The 17,488-nt window shown below is 38.8% G+C and overlaps 1 protein-coding gene and 1 pseudogene across 7 annotated transcripts in view; one reads left to right on the top strand and one right to left on the bottom strand.

The window, feature by feature from the left end:
- STAG2 (STAG2 cohesin complex component) overlaps positions 1-17,488 on the top strand; it is a gene marked incomplete at its 5' end in the record, with an annotated part of 116,844 nt that overhangs the window by 13,299 nt on the left and 86,057 nt on the right. Inside the window, one exon of one of the 6 annotated variants that reach the window (XM_081125568.1) lies at positions 16,204-16,280. The exons of the other annotated variants lie outside the window; for them this stretch is intronic. Of the gene's footprint in view, positions 1-16,203; positions 16,281-17,488 lie in introns of those variants that run through there. 6 annotated transcript variants of the gene reach the window in all.
- Positions 13,343-13,921, bottom strand: LOC308550894 (large ribosomal subunit protein eL21 pseudogene; annotated as a pseudogene). The gene has a single exon. The product of its transcript is annotated as a large ribosomal subunit protein eL21 pseudogene (transcript).

Here is a 17,488-nt window from a genome sequence, read left to right as displayed (position 1 = left end):
TCTCCAGCCTTTTTCTGCTGCTTTTCCACCTGTAGTGTTTTAACAATTGCTATAATTCTCCATGAAAAATAGAAACGTTTTGATGGTAATTTCCTTTCTTTTATGCTATCACTACTAATGTTAGATAACTAACTCTATATGCTAGGCCCTTCGATATGCTAGGCGCTGAAATAGAAGTGATTTAAAAAATTAACCCATTTAATCCTCTCAGTTACCCTGTGAGGTAGTTGCTATTATTATTTCCTATTTACAGGTGAGGAAACAGGTGCCGAGTGAAAACATAAAATTGCCCAAGGACATGTACAATAAGTCCTCACTTAATGTCATCGGTAGGTCCTTGGAAACTGTGACTTTAAGCAAAATGATATGACAAAACCAGTTTTACCGTAGGCTAATTGATATAAACAAGAGTTAAGTTCCTACAGTATATTTCTGGTCACAAAACCAACCAAATTTCTAAATAAAGACTCAAAGCATTTCTAGCATTAAACATTGAGATGAATGTGAGCTATACATACATTTAAGGAATATTAAGAAAAGCAAGCCCTGGCCCGTGTGGCTCAGTTGGTTGGAGCATTGTCCTAACACCAAAGGGTGGTCGGTTCGATTCCTGGTCAGGGCACATATCTAGGTTTTGGGTTCTGGATCCCTGGTCAGATCCCTGTGTGGGAGACAACTGATAGATGTTTCTCTCCCATTGATCTCCTCCCTTTCTCCCTCTTCTCTCTAAGATTAATTAAAAAAAGAAAACAACATTTTTTTCCAACCCACTCTTGGCAGCTCAGGGTGCAAAGCGGGACCCACCCTGGACAGGATGCCCTCCCATCACAGGGTGCACTCACACCCACACTCACTGGGACTGGGACGGGGACAGTGTAGATGTGCCAGTTCACCTCGTAGACACATCTTTAGGACGTGGGAGGAAACCGGAGTCCCTGGAGAAAACCCAACACGGCCATGGGGAGAACACACAGGCTCCATAGTCAGTGGTTCTGCCTGGGAATTGAATTTTTTCATCAACATTCTAACAAAATGATGTTGAATGAAATGGCATTATTTGAGGACCTGCTGTACCTACGAAGTGGTGGAGCCTTGATGTGAACCCAGGCAATCTGGCAATGGGGGCCATGTTCTTAATGTTACAACACCGTACTGCTGATTAGTTGACATTAACGTGAATGGTTTCCTTATCCTGGCAATATATTTGTCCTCTCTTTAATTGTGGAATTATATTTGTTCATTCTTATAGGAATTTTAAAGGTCAGCAGAGGATTAGGCAAATTTCTGATCCTCAGGTTTCCCAAGCATAACAGGTATAATCCCATTTGCCTTATATATTATTATGGGAATTAGCTAACAGTGTTTTCTGTGTATCGGCCAATATGCTTTGCATGGCATGATAGGCCTCCAGATAATGAATATTCTCATTTATTGAGTACATTTAATGTGTCAGATACCTGGGGATATTATACCCATTTTTTTTATTCCTCACCGGAGAATATGGTCATTGATTTTAGAGAGAGAAAGAGGAAGGGGGGCGAGAAGCATTGATTGGTTTCCTCCTGTATGTGCACCGACTGAGGATAGAATCTGCAACCTAGGTATCTGCCCTGACCTGGAATTGAGCCTGCAGCCTTTTTGGTGTATGGGATGATGCTCCAACCAACTGAGCCACCCGGCCAGGTAGATATTATACCCATTTTACAGATGAGAAAACCGAGGCCTAAAGGAATTCAGTAATCTGTGGAAATAGGTTCCTACCTCAGAGCCTTTTGTACTTGCTGGTCCCTCTGCCTGGCTTGGTTCCTTGTTTCTTCTGGACATTTTGTTTAAGTAATTGACCTTTCAGTGAAGTATCCCTTGGCCATGCCATGTGAAATAATGCCCTTTGCACCCCTAGCATTCCCTTTCGTCTTCCTCTGCTTTATTTCTTGGCAAGGCTCTTTTCACCATCAGACAGTTTTACATAAGCTGTCTCTTTACCCACACTAGAATGTAAACTCAATGAGGGCAAGAATATTTGTCTTGTTCATTGCCTTAACCCCAGCACCTGGAACAGTTAGTGCTTGGGACATGGTATAGATTATGTAATATTGAGTGGCTGCATTGTGTGGTATCCTGAGTCACTCACTAGACTTTTTTGCAAGCTGATCTTGAATTAAACTGATTTAGTTTTACTGGACCAAGATAGGTATTCCCTGGAACACAGAAGTGCTGTGGCATGTGCTTGTGCCTGTTTTAGGGTGGGAGTGGGGAGGCAGTTGAGTCTTGCATTGTAGTTTTTAGAATCCTATTCTCATGAATTGCCTTTGAATTCCAGGAGGAAGGAGTATGTGCCTTCAGCTCAGCTTCTAGATTCTGTAAAGCTTTTTATCTCTTACTAGAAATCTGCCATTCAGCTTTTTCTTACTGCTTAAATTGCAATCCCACATTTTGCCTAAAGATGCATTTATTGACCAATTATAGTGTATTTGTGATATGCACAGTTTGGAGATAGATGTGAAACAGGGAATTAGTTGGCTTCAAACAGGATTCCTAGTTTTGCCATTTAAAAGTTAGTAGGAAATAATATACATACAACATGTGTACAACATATATGTGTGAACATATGTTGTATGTGTTTAAAACTGCCATTATTGAAACTTAATTATATTTTAGTTAATATTTTCATAACACATAAGTCATTTTTTGATATCCTGGGATGCATACCTCTTTGTTTCTACTCAATTTCTTATGGAATGCAGACTGATACAGCCACTGTGAAAAACAGTATGGAGTTTCCTCAAAAAATTAAAAGTGGAACTGTTTTTTGACCCTGTGATCCCACTTCTGTGGATGTATCTATCCTATGAATCTCGAAAGATCAATCGGAAAGAATATATGCATCCCTATGTTCATGGCAGCATTATTTACAATAGCCAATATCTGGAAACAGTGCAGGTGCCCATCAGTAGATGAGTGGCTAAAAAAGGTGTGGGACATTTACACCATGGAATACTACGTGGCTGTAAAAAGGAAGGAACTCTTACCTTTTGTGACAGCATGGATGGACCCGGAGAGTATTATGCTAAGTGAAATAAGCCCTTTAGAGAAAGACAAGTACCATATGATCTCACTCATAATGTGGAACCTAATGAACAAAATAAACTGATGAACAAAATAGAAACAGGGGCATGGACACATGGAACAGACTGACAGCTGTCATAGGGGAGTGGAGTGGGTAGGACTGGATGAAAGAAGGTGAAGGGATTAGCCAAAGAGCATATATGCATAACCCATAGACAGACAACAGTGTGGTGATGGCCAAAGGGAAGGGGGGGCAGAGGCTAGATGGAGGGAGCAAAGGGAGGATCCCTGTTGTACAGATGTGGCAGCTGAATCCCACAGAAGACACATCGCTTGCAGGGACCACAGCTTCAGATCTGAACCTACATCTGATTGACCCTAAAGCCTATCTTTTCCTAACGTCTCTGTTACACCCACCACTTACCAGAGGCCACTTCCAGGATCAGAGATGTGGCTTCACCATGCCATTCTAGTCACACACTCCCTCCTTCTCAACTAAGATTAAAAAAATTCATTGCCATGAAGAAAGAAAGGGAGGGGAAAAATTTCTTGCAATGTATGTAGTTGGAACACAGTAGTGAAACAATATTGTACTACTATGCTCTTGAATTTATTTCTTTTTAATCTTATTGATTTTAGATGGGGGGAAGAGAAGGGGGAGAGAGAGAAACAAACCGATTTGTTCAACTTATTTATGCTTTCATTGGTTGATTCTTGTATGTGCCCTGACCTGGGATTGAACCCACAACCTTGGCTTATTGGAATGACGCTCTAACCAACTGAGCTACTCAGCCAGATCTATGCTCTTGCATTTAAATGGTAACTGATTTTGGAAAGAAAGCGACAAATATTATTTTGGATACTTCAATCTTAATCTGATATTATGCAGCTGGAGTTCAGCAGACATAAGAGCAGGAGCTATTAGGGATCCCTCTGCATAGCGTACATTGACTGTTAGGAGGGGACTTACAAATAAAGAACAGAGGGTCAGGTGAAAGCCTTGTTTCTTTTCCTTTTCATTGAACTTACTGAGGTGACACTGGTTAACAAAATTATACAGGTTTCAGGTGCACAATCCCACAGCACATCATCTGCGCACTGTATGGTGTGTTCACCACCCCAGGTCAAGTCTCCTTCCCTCACCATTTATCCCCCCTATGCCCTCCTTCATCCCCTCCTCTCCCCAGTAATCACCAGAAAACATTGTTAATTGGGCAGGAGGAAGTAGGACCATTGATGGACTGACTGGTCAGGGAGTTAGGAGAAAATCTAGGAAAATGTAACATAAAATCCATAAACATTTCAAATTTGAAAAGAATCCAGATGGCATGTTCTCCATCTGAGAGATGCTTTTAAATTGTATAGATATAAAAGCTGTTCCATTAAGTCAAGTTGAAATTATCTTTAAAGCTGATATAATCAATGATTATTTGAAAAGGAAAACCTTTTTTTCCCCTCTGTACTTCCATGTGAAATAAATGTGTAGACAACCACTTAGAGTTTTTTTCAAGTTTTGTGGAAAAGCTTACCTTGGGTGGAAATAATGCCAGACATGAGTATTATTATTTTATGAGTACAAAATCTTTTCTGCTGCTTGGGAAAATGTTTCAGAGAAATTGTTGTTATCTGAAAAAACTGCTCATAAATTCTGTCTTCATTCCAGAAGTACTTAATTTTTTATTTTGGTAAAATATACATAAATTTTACCATTTTAACTATTTTAAGTGTACAGTTCATGACATTAAGAACATTCACATTGTTGTGCAGAGGTCACCACCATCCATCTCCAGACCTTTTTCATCACCCCATAATGAAACTGTACCCATTAAGCAACTCCCAGTCTCCTCCACTCTGTTCTCAGACAGTCCCTGGTAACCAGCATTCTGCTTTGTCTATGTATTTGACTGTTCTAGGTATTTCATATATAGGAGGAAGCATAGAATAATTGTTCTTTGGTGACTGGCTTATTTCACTTGGCATAATGTTTTCAACATTCATCCATGTTTTGTAGCAGGTGTCAGAATTTTCTTCCCTTTTAAGCTTCAATAGTATTCCATTGTATGTATATGCCACATTTTGTTCACTCATCCATGATGGACACTGGGTTGCTTCCATCTTTTTTGCTGTTGTGAAAATGCTGCTGGGTACAAATATCTGTTCAAGTCCCTATTTTAAATTCTTTTGTGTATCTACCCAGAAGTAGAATTGGTTCACAAATATTTGAGTGACTAGTATTGGCAGGCACTGTGCTAAGCACTGGGGACTTAGTAACGAACAAGACAGGCCTGGTCCCTGCCCTCATAGAATTTATGATCTAATGGGGAGATTAAAAAGCAGTTACAATTGAGTATGTTAAGTTTTCCAAAAGAGCAAGTACTGAATGCCATGTGTATGTTCTTTATGGTTGTAATAATGTATATATTGTTAAGTGAAAAGAATACAAAACGTTAAATGCTTTTCCATATTCCATCATAATTCCCTTCAGCAGCACTCCATTTCCTTACCACATGAAAATCTCTTCTGCTTTTTCCCCACATTTAAAATTTTAACGCATCAGGAATTAATTTTTGACTGATGTCAGGTAGGGCTATTGTGATACTGTGATTTATAAGAAATACATATTTGGTCTTCCTCCTGTTTCTGGTACAGAGCTCCCCAAGTGCTGAGAGTGAAAAGGTGTCCTTTATATTAATGAAGTGGCTTTTGGAATGCACCTCAAGATGGGGGTTGGTTGGTTACCAGTGGAGCCAACCCTGTGATTAGAGGGTTGGAACTTTCAGTCACATCCCCTGACCTCCAGGGAGGGGAGAGGGGCTGGAGATGGAGCTCAGTCACCAATGGCCAATGTTTTAATCAGCCACAGCTGTGTAATGAAGCCTTCATAAGGACGGAAAAGGACAGCGTTCAGGTAGCTTCCCTCTTGGTGAACATGTGGCGATTTGGGGAGAGTGGTGCCATCTGAGAGGGATGGAAGCTCCAAGCCCCATACCTTGCCCTATGCACCTCTTCCATCTGGTTGTTCCTAAGTTATCCTTAAAACTGCTGATCTAGTAAGTAACGTTTCTCTTGAGTTCTGTGAACCACCCTAACAAATTAAGGAGAGGAGGTTGTTGGAACCTTGCCAGTCTGTCAGGAGCATAGGTAACAACCTGGACTCTGAAATGAGGAAGAGGAGGCAGTTTTGTAGGATTTAACCCTTAACCTGTGGAGTCTGGTACTGTATCTGGGTAGACAGTGTCAGAATTGAGTTGCATTGTAGGACACCCAGCTGGTGTCTGGAGAATTACTTGGTGCTGTGTGGGAAATCCCCCAACACACATTGGAATTGGTTCCCAGAACCAATTTAGCCATACACACTTTGGTATTTTTTTGGTGCCATACCATGAAATACCTAATTATTTTTCTTGCAATATATTTTTTCCCTTTCCCCTCTGAGTTTTAAATTTTTTTAATTCTTTTAATTTTTTCTTTTCTCCCTCTGATTTTGATGGCACTATTTCTGTGTGTAGCTCTGTTTTTGTTTTGTTTTGTTTTTTAAAATATGTCTTTATTGACTTCAGAGAGATAAGGAAGGGAGAGGGAGAGAGAGAGAGAAACATCAATGATAAGAGAGTCACTGATCGGCTGCCTCCTACAGGCTCCATGACTGGGGATTGAGCCCGCAACCCGGGCATGTGCCCTGACCAGGAATTGAACTGCGATCTCCTGGATCCTAGGTCAATGCTCAACCGCTAAGCCACACCTGGCTGGGCGTTTTTTTTTTGTTTTGTTTTTTAAATATATCTTTATTGACTTCAGAGAGGAAGGGAGAGAGAGACACACATCAATGATGAGAGAGTCATTGATGGGCTGCAGCCGGCAACCCGGGCATGTGCCCTGACCGGGAATTGAACCCCGATCTCCTGGATCCTAGATTGATGCTCAACCACTGAGCCATGCCTGGCTGGACTGTAGCTCTGTTTTTTGTTTTTGTTTTTCTCTCTCTACGTCCAGCAGTGTGAACTTTTAAAGCTCTTGGTAAATGAAGATATGTTGTTTCCCAATAGTGTTGTATTCATATTATAGAGGTATGGTTGCTGTGATATATGGCAGCCACATCATCCCTGCTTCTGGAAATGTTATTTTGTGTTTGCCAGTAGTAGTTCAGGTTCTTTAATTTGTGTTTCTTTGATTACTAGCTAGAATGAATATTTCCCCTTATTTTCGAGCAAGGTATTTTGAATGTGACAGACAACACTTAAGTTTAACCTCGGGCGTCTTTTAATTATGAGTATACAGTAGTAGTTTTCTGGTTAATCACTGGTAGTGATGGTTTTTAGTATTAAGTAGATGTATCTAATTATTTTAAATTGGGTCTGTGTATTATTTTGTAATGTCTGTTCACCTTATTTGTAGTTTCAGCTCATTTCAATTTACAAACAGCAGATGCCTAGGAAACCTACAATAATCTATGCATCCTCTTGTCTAGCCCAGTAGTGCTAAGTTGCGTTCAGTGGACAGCTTGTAGATAAGCTGTGTTCAAAGTGTTTTGTAAATTGTAAATAGTATATGAGAGAACCAGTGGGAAAAGCCCAGATTTTTTTTCTCACTGCAGTGTAATCTTTTTAACAATGAAGCCTAGAGTGAAATTAAAATTTTATTAGTAGTTCAGCCTGTTTCTTGGTAGTAATGATAATTTTTAGTCATGAGCAGGGTAGAGAAAGTAAAATTGGGTGTTAGACATTCTTTTTTTTTTTTTTTATTCTCACCTGAGGATATTTTTTCCATTGCTTTTCAGAGAGTAGAAGGGAGAGAGAGACAGAGAGAAACATTGATGTGAGAGAGATGCATCTATTGGTTGCCTCCTGCACATGCCCTGACTGGGGCAAGGGATCAAGCCTGCAACCGAGGTACGTGCCCTTGGCTGGAATCTAACCCGGGATTCTTTAGTCCGCGGGCCGATGCTCTAATCACTGAGCAGGATTACCTAGGGCAAGACATCATTCTTAAAATATTATTATATGTTTGCATTCATGGTTATGCCAGGTAGTAGTTCATAGACTTCTTCCCCTACTGAAAATTTGTTAGTGCCAGGCATTGTGAAACCTATGGGAAAAGGTACCTTTTAGGATATTAGAGAATGTTCTGGACTGTCTAATTTTAGAGTGATTAAAGATACACTAGCAAATTTGCAGTGAAAAAAGGTTCAGGTTTGGGTAGAGAAGTTCAGGGCAAATGGAAATATAGAATAGTTAATTTTCAAACACACTATAAAGACTTATTTTAGTTAGGAACGTCACATGTATTATTTATAGCTTTAGTTAAAATGATCGTGTATGTTGTATTATGTTTAAATGTAGTGAATGGAGCCCTGCTCCCCTCTCAGCACAATCACCTTGTTTTATTTTCATGGTAGTTTTTATCACTGCTGGTATTTTCTTGTTTCTTTGTGGTCTCTCTTCCTCCTACTAGAATTAAGCGCTATGGGAGCAGGGGCTTTGCTGTTTATTGCTGTAACCTCGGTGCTACTCAAGAAATATTTGTTGAATGAATGATTTAATAATTTAACTAGATACTGATTAAAGTATTTAGAAATAAATTCAATCCTAGTTGTGAGTGTAACTAAATGTCTGAAGTTTTTGAAATTGTGCAGGGTTGTTTTTTTTAAAAATCAGTTTAAGGTGGAATAAGTTTTGAGATCTGAGGTGCTTGTCAGTATTACTGTAGGTACAAGAAATGAGAGGTAAAGCTAAAAAAAGACATAAGTCTCCAAAAGTGTGGTAAATAAATCTTTTGCTGTATGTAACTGGCTGAGCTCATTATCTGAGCTATGACTGTGAGCAGGGCTTCTTCTGATGAGGTTTATCTCCACACGTTAGGACAGGGTTTTATTCCTTAGCATCTGATTTGGTGTACACTAAGTCTTCACTTAATGTCATAAGTGAAATTTATGCAAATTTATGTAACTTTTAGCAAAATGATGTATAACGAAACCAGTTTTACCTGCCATAGGTTAATTGATATAAACAAGAATTAAATTCCTACGGCATTCTCAATGTTATAACAAAATAATGCTGAATGAAATGACACTATTCAAGGACCTGCTATATTTCCAAATGTAGACAAGTTTCTTTTGCTAATTGCAGAAGTTAAGAAATTTGAAGCAGGTAAAAAAAGAATAGTTAGTGAAGCTACAGTTGACCCTTGCACAATGCAGGGGATAGGGGAGCTGACCCCCCCGAAAATATGAGTATAACTTTTGACTCCCCCCAAACTTAACTATAATAGCCTAGTATTGACTGGAAGCCTTACTGATAAGCACATTTAATTAACACTTACTTTGTATGTTATATGTATTATACAGGGTGTCCCAAAAGGTGTACACATACTTTAACTACTGATAGAACAGTTTTGAAAATGAAATGTATTTTATTTTATTTATTTTTTTATCTTCATCCAAGGATATTTTCCCCCCATTGCTTTTCAAAGAGAATGGGAGAGAGAGATAGAAACATCGATGGGAAAGAGACACATTGATTGGTTGCCTCCCACATGTGCCCTGACTGGGGCCAGGGACTGAGCCTGCAATCGAGGTATATGCCCCTGGCCGGAATCGAACCTGGGACCCTACAGCCTGCAAGCCAACGCTCTGACCACTGAATCAAACCGGCTAGGGCATGAAATGTATTTTTTAATAAACACTGTCTTTATAATTATTCAAAGTGTGTGTATACATTTTTTGGGACACCCTATACACCATATTCTTACAATAAAGCAAGCCAGAGAAAAGAAAATGCTTTTAAGAAAATCATAAGGAAAATATGTTTGTTTATTGAAAAATATCTGCATGTTAAGGGGATCTGTTTAGTTCAAACTTGTGTAGTTTAAGGGTCAATTGGAGATTGCTTTTTTTGCCACCATCTTGTAGGAAGATTGGGGGAGGGTTTGTTAGCACTGTTCTCCAAGGTTGAATGTATTACCTAATAGCAAATTCTGGGTGTGCTGCTCACTATGTGTGTTAAAGGTAGTGGTGAGGATCCCACCATACTTTTAGTGCATTGTAGAATTTACATAGCAGTTTTCACTTTGTCCTCATGATAGTCCTTTAGAGGGGGAGGTCTTGTGGTATTCATGCTGTTTTACAAATGAAGAATTACCCTTTCAGACAAGCCAAACATGGCCCAAGGTCACGCAACTAGAATTGGTAACAGAAACAGCAGCATACACATCTTGTTTTCTGATTCTGGTTCTTTGTTCTTTAGAACCATAGAGTTTTAGATCAGGAAGAAGCCTTAACTCTATAAATTCCTTTATATATGTACGGGAAATAATTTAACATTACAAAGCTAATATGTAAGGATTCTAACCCAGGTCTGCTCAGATTGGTTCTGTATTTCTAATCTTCCATGTGTTTGATCTTGGAGATGTGCATGCTACTGGATGAATTGGCTGGCAGGTAACAAAGGTATTAGGGTTTCATAATAGTTTTCTGGTTCATGTTTATACTTGTAATGGTGAGTAGCTTCCAAAAACATTTGAATGTATTTTGAGGTAACTTGGAATACTGGAAAGAAGGTAGTAAGCCTTCTAGTCAAGCAGATTTAAGTTGGAATCCTATGACTCCTCTCATTAACTGTGTGGCCTTGTGGAAATTAATTTCTTTTGTTTTCTCATCTGTAGAATGGGCAGGATATCACCTGGAAATAATTAAAGATAGTGTATTATGTTAAATTTATGCAACATGGAATGTGTTTGATAATGTTAGGTTTATTTTACAAAATGCCAGAGAGATGAAACTCATGTCTTTATGGTACAGAAAGGAACAACTAAGATGACAACAAATTTGGGAAAGCATTTGTAGCAAATATGAGCAAAGGTTTTATGTTATTCAGCATTCAGGTACATTGATGTGAACAACCGTTCTGATTTTAAATGTTAGTGGACATGATTTAATACTATTGCTACCACTTATTCAGTGCCAGGCACTATGCTAAGTGTCATTTTAAATCCTTAGGCAGTAAACGTGAAGAATTGGTGCAAATCTCCCCATTCTACAAATAACAAAAAATTGTAGACATACACCTTGTCTCTAATCAAGAGCCCTAAAATAAATGTTGATCTACTTGAATCTAATGATAAGAAAATAGGAAATAATTCCACATAAAATCTATACACAGGAAGCAGTGTTAGTTATTATAGTGAAATATTGGGGTCAATCTTAATGTCTAATAAGAAATAAGTAGGTTATGATACAGCATTTCTGGTGGAATTTCATTAAACTATTACTTTTTATTACTATTATAAAAATGGTAGAAATGCATATAGAGATTAAAATTATGCACAATAAATATTTATTCTTTGGTTATAGTTTTGAAAAACCAACACCTGGGCATCCATGCACGTACATACGGATAAAGCCTGGGGAGAAAAATGAAAAATAAGTGATTTATCAGGGTAATGGATGCTGTGTGATTGTTCTGAGTTCTTTAAAGGTAATTTTGCATGTAATTTGGTGGGAGCCAAGGTCATCTGTTTCCTGTGTAGCGTTCACTGAAGAACATTGCTTTACAAATGCTCAGAGGGTTTGACCTAGATGATATGATCCAGTATATTGTTTCTTACACTTTGGGGGGACTTTAATAGTCTCAACTACTGGCTCTTTATTCTTTTAGTAAACTCTCAGCACACACTACCATTCAATCGTTGCATTTTACCATGGAATTTTAGTGTTATTCTTTTCTTCTTGTTCTTGAAAATTATAGCCACTGTAAGTAGACTTATATCTTATATAACTATTTTTGTACCTTAATGGATTTATTTGAGAATCTTCAACTTCTTGATGAAATGAAGGAAGCATGCTTTAATCCAGCAATTTTCAACTGCTGTGCCGCAAGAATTTTTAAAACATGCAACACCTGACTATTTAGTCAGGGACACTGACCTCTTTTCCCTTAGGTTGGCAAATTAAAAAATGACAACAGGCAACACAACAATAGCCGTCCAGTGTGAATGAATCAAAATTATGCCTATGTTTTAATCAGATGGGCAAAAAATATATTTTTTGGTGTGCTGCAGAATTTTAGTAATTTGTGTGTTCCATGAGATGAAAAAGGCTGAAAACAGCTGCTGTAGGCCGTCCATTGTAATCTCTATGCCCATTGCTTTTTGTGTAGCTTGTCTTGTCAATCAGCAAAGCAAATACTTTACTGCTCTCTGCCTTCTGAATTACTTCATATATTTTATGGTTGATATATTTTATGGTATGTGTGTTCTTTTCTGTTTCATTGCTTCCATTAAAAAAGACTGGTTGAGGTGTTAGTTTGATTCCTTCTCTTTTTTCATTCATCTGTGAGTACTACAAGACACAGTGCGCCATTGATTCTTGAATTTCTCATTTATATTCTGATTTTAAAAGAAGCTTGTTAGAATTTGCCTGGAGAAATGGTATGACGGTTTAGGTGGTTTGAAAACTTACCAGAGTGCTTTTTCAGTTGTTTCCAGTTGTGTTTCAGTTAAGGACATTGTTAAATTGGTTCATTCTCTCTCAGTCAGTCTCTCCCTCCTTCCTCCCTTTCCCTCTCTTCCCTTTTTTTTCTCTCTCCTCTTCCTCTCCCCTTTCTCCCCTCTCTCCTCCCCTGTATCTCTCTCCTCTTTCTTATCTAGCTATCCTAGCTATCTACTTATCTAATTTCTATTTTATTTGTTTTAAATTAATCTTCAGGGAGTATGTCTGCAAGTGAAACCATTGAGAGTTCCCTGTATTATAATTCTTTGGAATGTTTGCCTTTCTTGGTGGTTGTATATTTTATAGAAGCAGCATCTGGGAAAACTTGCTGGTTCTGTAGCATGGTTCTCATGTATTCAAAGGATTTTTTAAATGTTCGGTGCAAGCTGCTTCAAAAGGAGGAAGAACTCTTATTATTACTTGTATAAAAATAATGATTCCTGTCGATGGTAAAAATTGAGTACAAAAGGGGGTGTAGAGTGAAAAATTTCAATCCCTCCATTCCCAGTTTTCAGAGGTAACCACTGCTGATAATTTGTTTGTATCCTTCTAGAAAATTTGTAAGCATAAACAAATTACATTAAATTTATATGTATTGGTCTATAACTTGTTCTTTTCACTTGATGATACTGTCTTACATTTTATAATATCGGCACATTTTTAGCAGTATATACTCTGTATTTATGAATCTAATCATTCCCATGGCCTTTTATTTTATTTTATTTTATTTTATTTTATTTTATTTTATTTTGGACACAAAGTTTTCTTTAATTACTTTTTGGGGGAAGGGATACCACACTTCTACCGAATTAAGAGAAACATTTTTATCAGTACGGAGGTCTTTTTTTTTTTTTTTTTTTTAACACTTATCATGCCATGAATTCATAGGGAATGGGTTCTAGCAGCTCAGGCTCCTTTCCATGGGTTCTCACAAAGTGTGCTTCCCTGGGTGGAGCAGGCTGATGCTTCAGTTGAACCCAGGCACCTTTCTCTTTGGCTTCCTTCTTTTTCTGTTCATTTTCTTTCACACATTTCATTAAGCTATCTTGGCTCTTAAAGTGCGTAATATGCTCAATACACACATTAATTCTCTTGGCAAGAATCTTGCCCTTAACTTGTTTGTTCACAACAGTGCCCACCGCATGCTGGGGGACATTGTAGAGACTCTTCCAGTTTTGCCATGGGAACATTTGTGGGGCATTCCTTTTTGAACAGTGCCCATTCCCTTGATGTCTACAATATCACCTTTCTTGCAGATGCGCATGTATGTGGCCAAAGGAACAACTCCATGTTTTCTAAAAGATCTAGAGAACATACAGCGGGTGCCTCTCCTCTTTCCCTTTGTGTTGGTCATTTTGGCTAATTACTGGCAGATGGCAGTTCTGGCTGAACGGCCCCATGGCCTTTTAAAAAATTAATTTTTCAATCCTCACCCGAGGACATGCTAAGAGAGAGAGACAGAGACAGAGGGAGGAACATTGATGTGAGAGAGAAACATTGATCGGTTGCCTTCTGTACCTGCCCCAATGGGATCAAACTGCCTCAAACCCAGGCTGTGTCCTGATGGGAATCTAACCGGCAACCCTCAATGCACAGGACGATGCTCAGCCAACTGAGCTATTCCAGCTGGGCCCGTGGCTTTTTAAAATGCCTACTTTTCTGGGCATACGTGTAATTTAATCTGTTTTTCTTACAGAAAAAGTGGTATTATAATTATATCTCTACACTAAATTAGCCCAGACAGTTTTTAAAAATATGTTTTTATTGATTTTTTTTTTTTTTTGGTGAGAGAGGAAGGGAGAGGGAGAGAGAGATAGAAACATCCATGAGAGAGAAACATTGATGAGCTGCTTCCTGCATGCCCCCTATTGGAGATTGAGCCCACAACCTGGGCTTGTGCCCTGACTGGGAATTGAACCAGTGACGACCTGGTGCATGGGTTTGTGCTTAACCACTGAGCCACACTGGCTGGGCAGCCTAGATATTTTTTGTTGGGTGGGAAGTTCATGGGGATGTGATTTAGGTCATACTTTATGTCAAAAGAATAAACTTTATTGTGTGTATAAGATGCAGTTTTTATCTTTGAAGAGTCTGTAGTCTTAATACAGAAGGTACCTAAGGAAACAAAAGCATTAAAATACAGGATCATTATTGTAAGTATAGAAGCTTGTGTATAGCTATAGAAAGAGGTGGTGATTATCTGGGAGAGTTCAGGGAGTGTGCCTTACAGAGAGGAGGTAGTGATTGAGGTTCAGTAGGAGTTTATCAGGGAATTCCAAAGCAACCAACCTCCCTCCCTCCCTTTCCTCACATATTGTAGTAGTACCCAACTACTTTTAGTTATGTTAACATACCATGCTGTTTGAAGCCCACTTGTTTCTTTGCTTGAGCTGTTTCTAGTGTCTAAAACACTCATACACCCACTTGCCGGTATAACTTCATGTCCTTCAGATTTAGATAGGGGTCACCTGGAAACCATATCTGAGCTCCCCTTTCCCAGTTAAGAGCCACTTTTCTGTGCCCTGGGGCTTCCTATGCATATTTATGCCAGTGTACTTTCATGGCACTCAATTGTAATTGCTTACAGTACAGTGACACCTTCACTGTACTGTAAGCTCACTTGGGGGGGGGGGCACTACTCTATTTTATTCATTTTCCCCAACATTTTATTATTTTTTTATTTTTAACTTTATTATTATTTTTGTTAATCTTCGCCCAAGGATATTTTTTCCATTGATTTTTTTAGAGAGAGTGGAAGGGAGGGAGGGAGGGAGAAAGAGAGAGAGAGAGAAAAACATTGATGAGAGAGACACATCGAGTGGTTGCCTTCCACACGTGCCCCCAACCAGGGGCTGGAGACCGAGTCTGCAACCTAGGTACATGTCCTTGACCGAGAATAGAACCCACAACCCTTTGTTGCTCGGGCTGACACTTTAACCACTGACCAGGGCTCTCCCATCATTTTATGTATGTATGTATGTATGTATGTATTTAATCCTCACCAGAGGATATTTTCTCCATTGCTTTTCAGAGAGAGTGAAAGGGAGAGAGAGAGAAACATCGATGTGAGACACATCGATTGGTTGCCTCCGCATGTGCCCGAACCAGGGCTGGGGATAGAGCCTGCAACCGAGGTCAGAATCGAACATGCCTTTGGTCAGAGTCGAACCCAGGACCCTTCAGTCCATGGGCCGACGCTTTAACCACTGAGCCAAACTGGTTAAAGCTCCCCAACATTTTATTAGAAAAATTTCCAGTATACATAATTATACTGATCACCCATATACCCATGTTTCTGGGTTGAGTAGAAGGGGGAGTCGGTTATGGTTACAGACTGGGGAAACAGAGATGGGAATGAACACTTTTCATGGAATAATGAGACAAACATTGTACTTCGGAGCTGTAGGTTTAACTTCATTAATTAAAAAAACAATGGTTTTTGGTCTCTGGAGAATCTCATTGGGATTGCCAAGGGGCTTGGTGATGTTAAATTATAACAAGTGCCTCCAAAAGGTTATCGTATATTCTTCTAAAACTCATAGTTTTAAAAATACTCTTTTTTATCTGATTCTTTTTCCCAGTTGAGTAAACTTTTGTCTTGGTTTATTCATATTTTCTAGAAACTGGCGGCTCTTGATGTTTCTGTAGAAGATAGAAATTAGAAAGAGGAAGATCCCAGTGGCAAGTTGAAGTCTACATGGAATAAACTTCCTGGAGATTTTCAGCCTTGGTTAGCTTAAACTTGAGCAATATCTTTTAGGAAAGAGATACTTTTTTCTTGTGGAAGGAAGAGTAGTGTGGTCACTATTGGTGGTTTAGGCTCTGGGAAGCTTCTTAAGGACATTCTGGGGAAATAATCATTGAGCTGTGGGTTTCTGGCGTTTGAGAGAATGAGGTTCAGATGATTAAGTGGCCTAAGTCAGGCAGGGGGGGAGTGTGTTTGCTTCTCTTCCCTAACTACTCATCCCTTTTCTGTCCCTAAAACTGGGTCATCCTGTATATTGGAGGTTCCTGATTCCATGGCTTACAGCAACTTTTCTTAAAGTGGGATATGGACCCACCAATATAAGGGATTTGAGAGTAATACAGATACCAAGACTTGTATACAGATCTGAGTGCTTCCCTAGGTGTGGGTTTTATAACCTGCATTTTATCAAGCATTTTATATGATTCTTAAGCACACTGGAATTTAAGAGAACTACTCTCTTATAGATGGAATTTTCCATTATTGATTAAGTGATCCCCCGCATGTATTATAGTGGAGCTACTACTGCTCCCCTTCAGCGAAGCACAATTACAGGCAACAAATGCCTATTTGCTTTATAATAAGATTGCTGGTAAAGTGCAGCTGTTGGGGGTTTTCGGCTGCTCAGGATTCTACTAGAGATCATTTCGTGTACACAGTTGTAAGGGAACTGTTTTTATGTATTGAACAGGGTGTGTATGATATTTCAGGGGTTTCTATGTGATCATTTTAGACATTTACTTAAATATAGATGAAGGAAACTAACACCTCTTATATTTGATTTTGACTGATTCAGAAGACTTTAAGGGCAAAATTTCATTTATGTTCTGAAGAGCCGATATGAATTATCCCAACAAGACACCTATTTGTGAAGCACATATGCCTAAAACAAGTTCAAACTGAGATTTTTGCCTCTTACTAGCTTGTGTGACCTTGGGCAAGACTCTTAACTGTTTAAAAAGTATTCAATGTTGATGAGTGTTTAGAGGAAGTCCATGTGTTGTGGAAACCGTTTTATGACATTACTTGCGTAAGCATTAGCAATATCAGACTTCTGGTCTTACCTAGATAATGTGTGGACATTTTTCTTCTCAGGTGTAATACAGAAATAACAAGGTGAACAGGAAAAAACCCCTCTGTGAACTCTTTTTTTTTTTTTTTTAAAGCATACTTGGAGACAGATGACAAGTGCA

The sequence above is a fragment of the Miniopterus schreibersii genome, assembly GCF_964146895.1.
Source record: "Miniopterus schreibersii genome assembly, chromosome: X".
NCBI lineage: Eukaryota > Metazoa > Chordata > Mammalia > Chiroptera > Miniopteridae > Miniopterus > Miniopterus schreibersii.
This window is presented reverse-complemented; position numbering and strand designations above follow the sequence as displayed.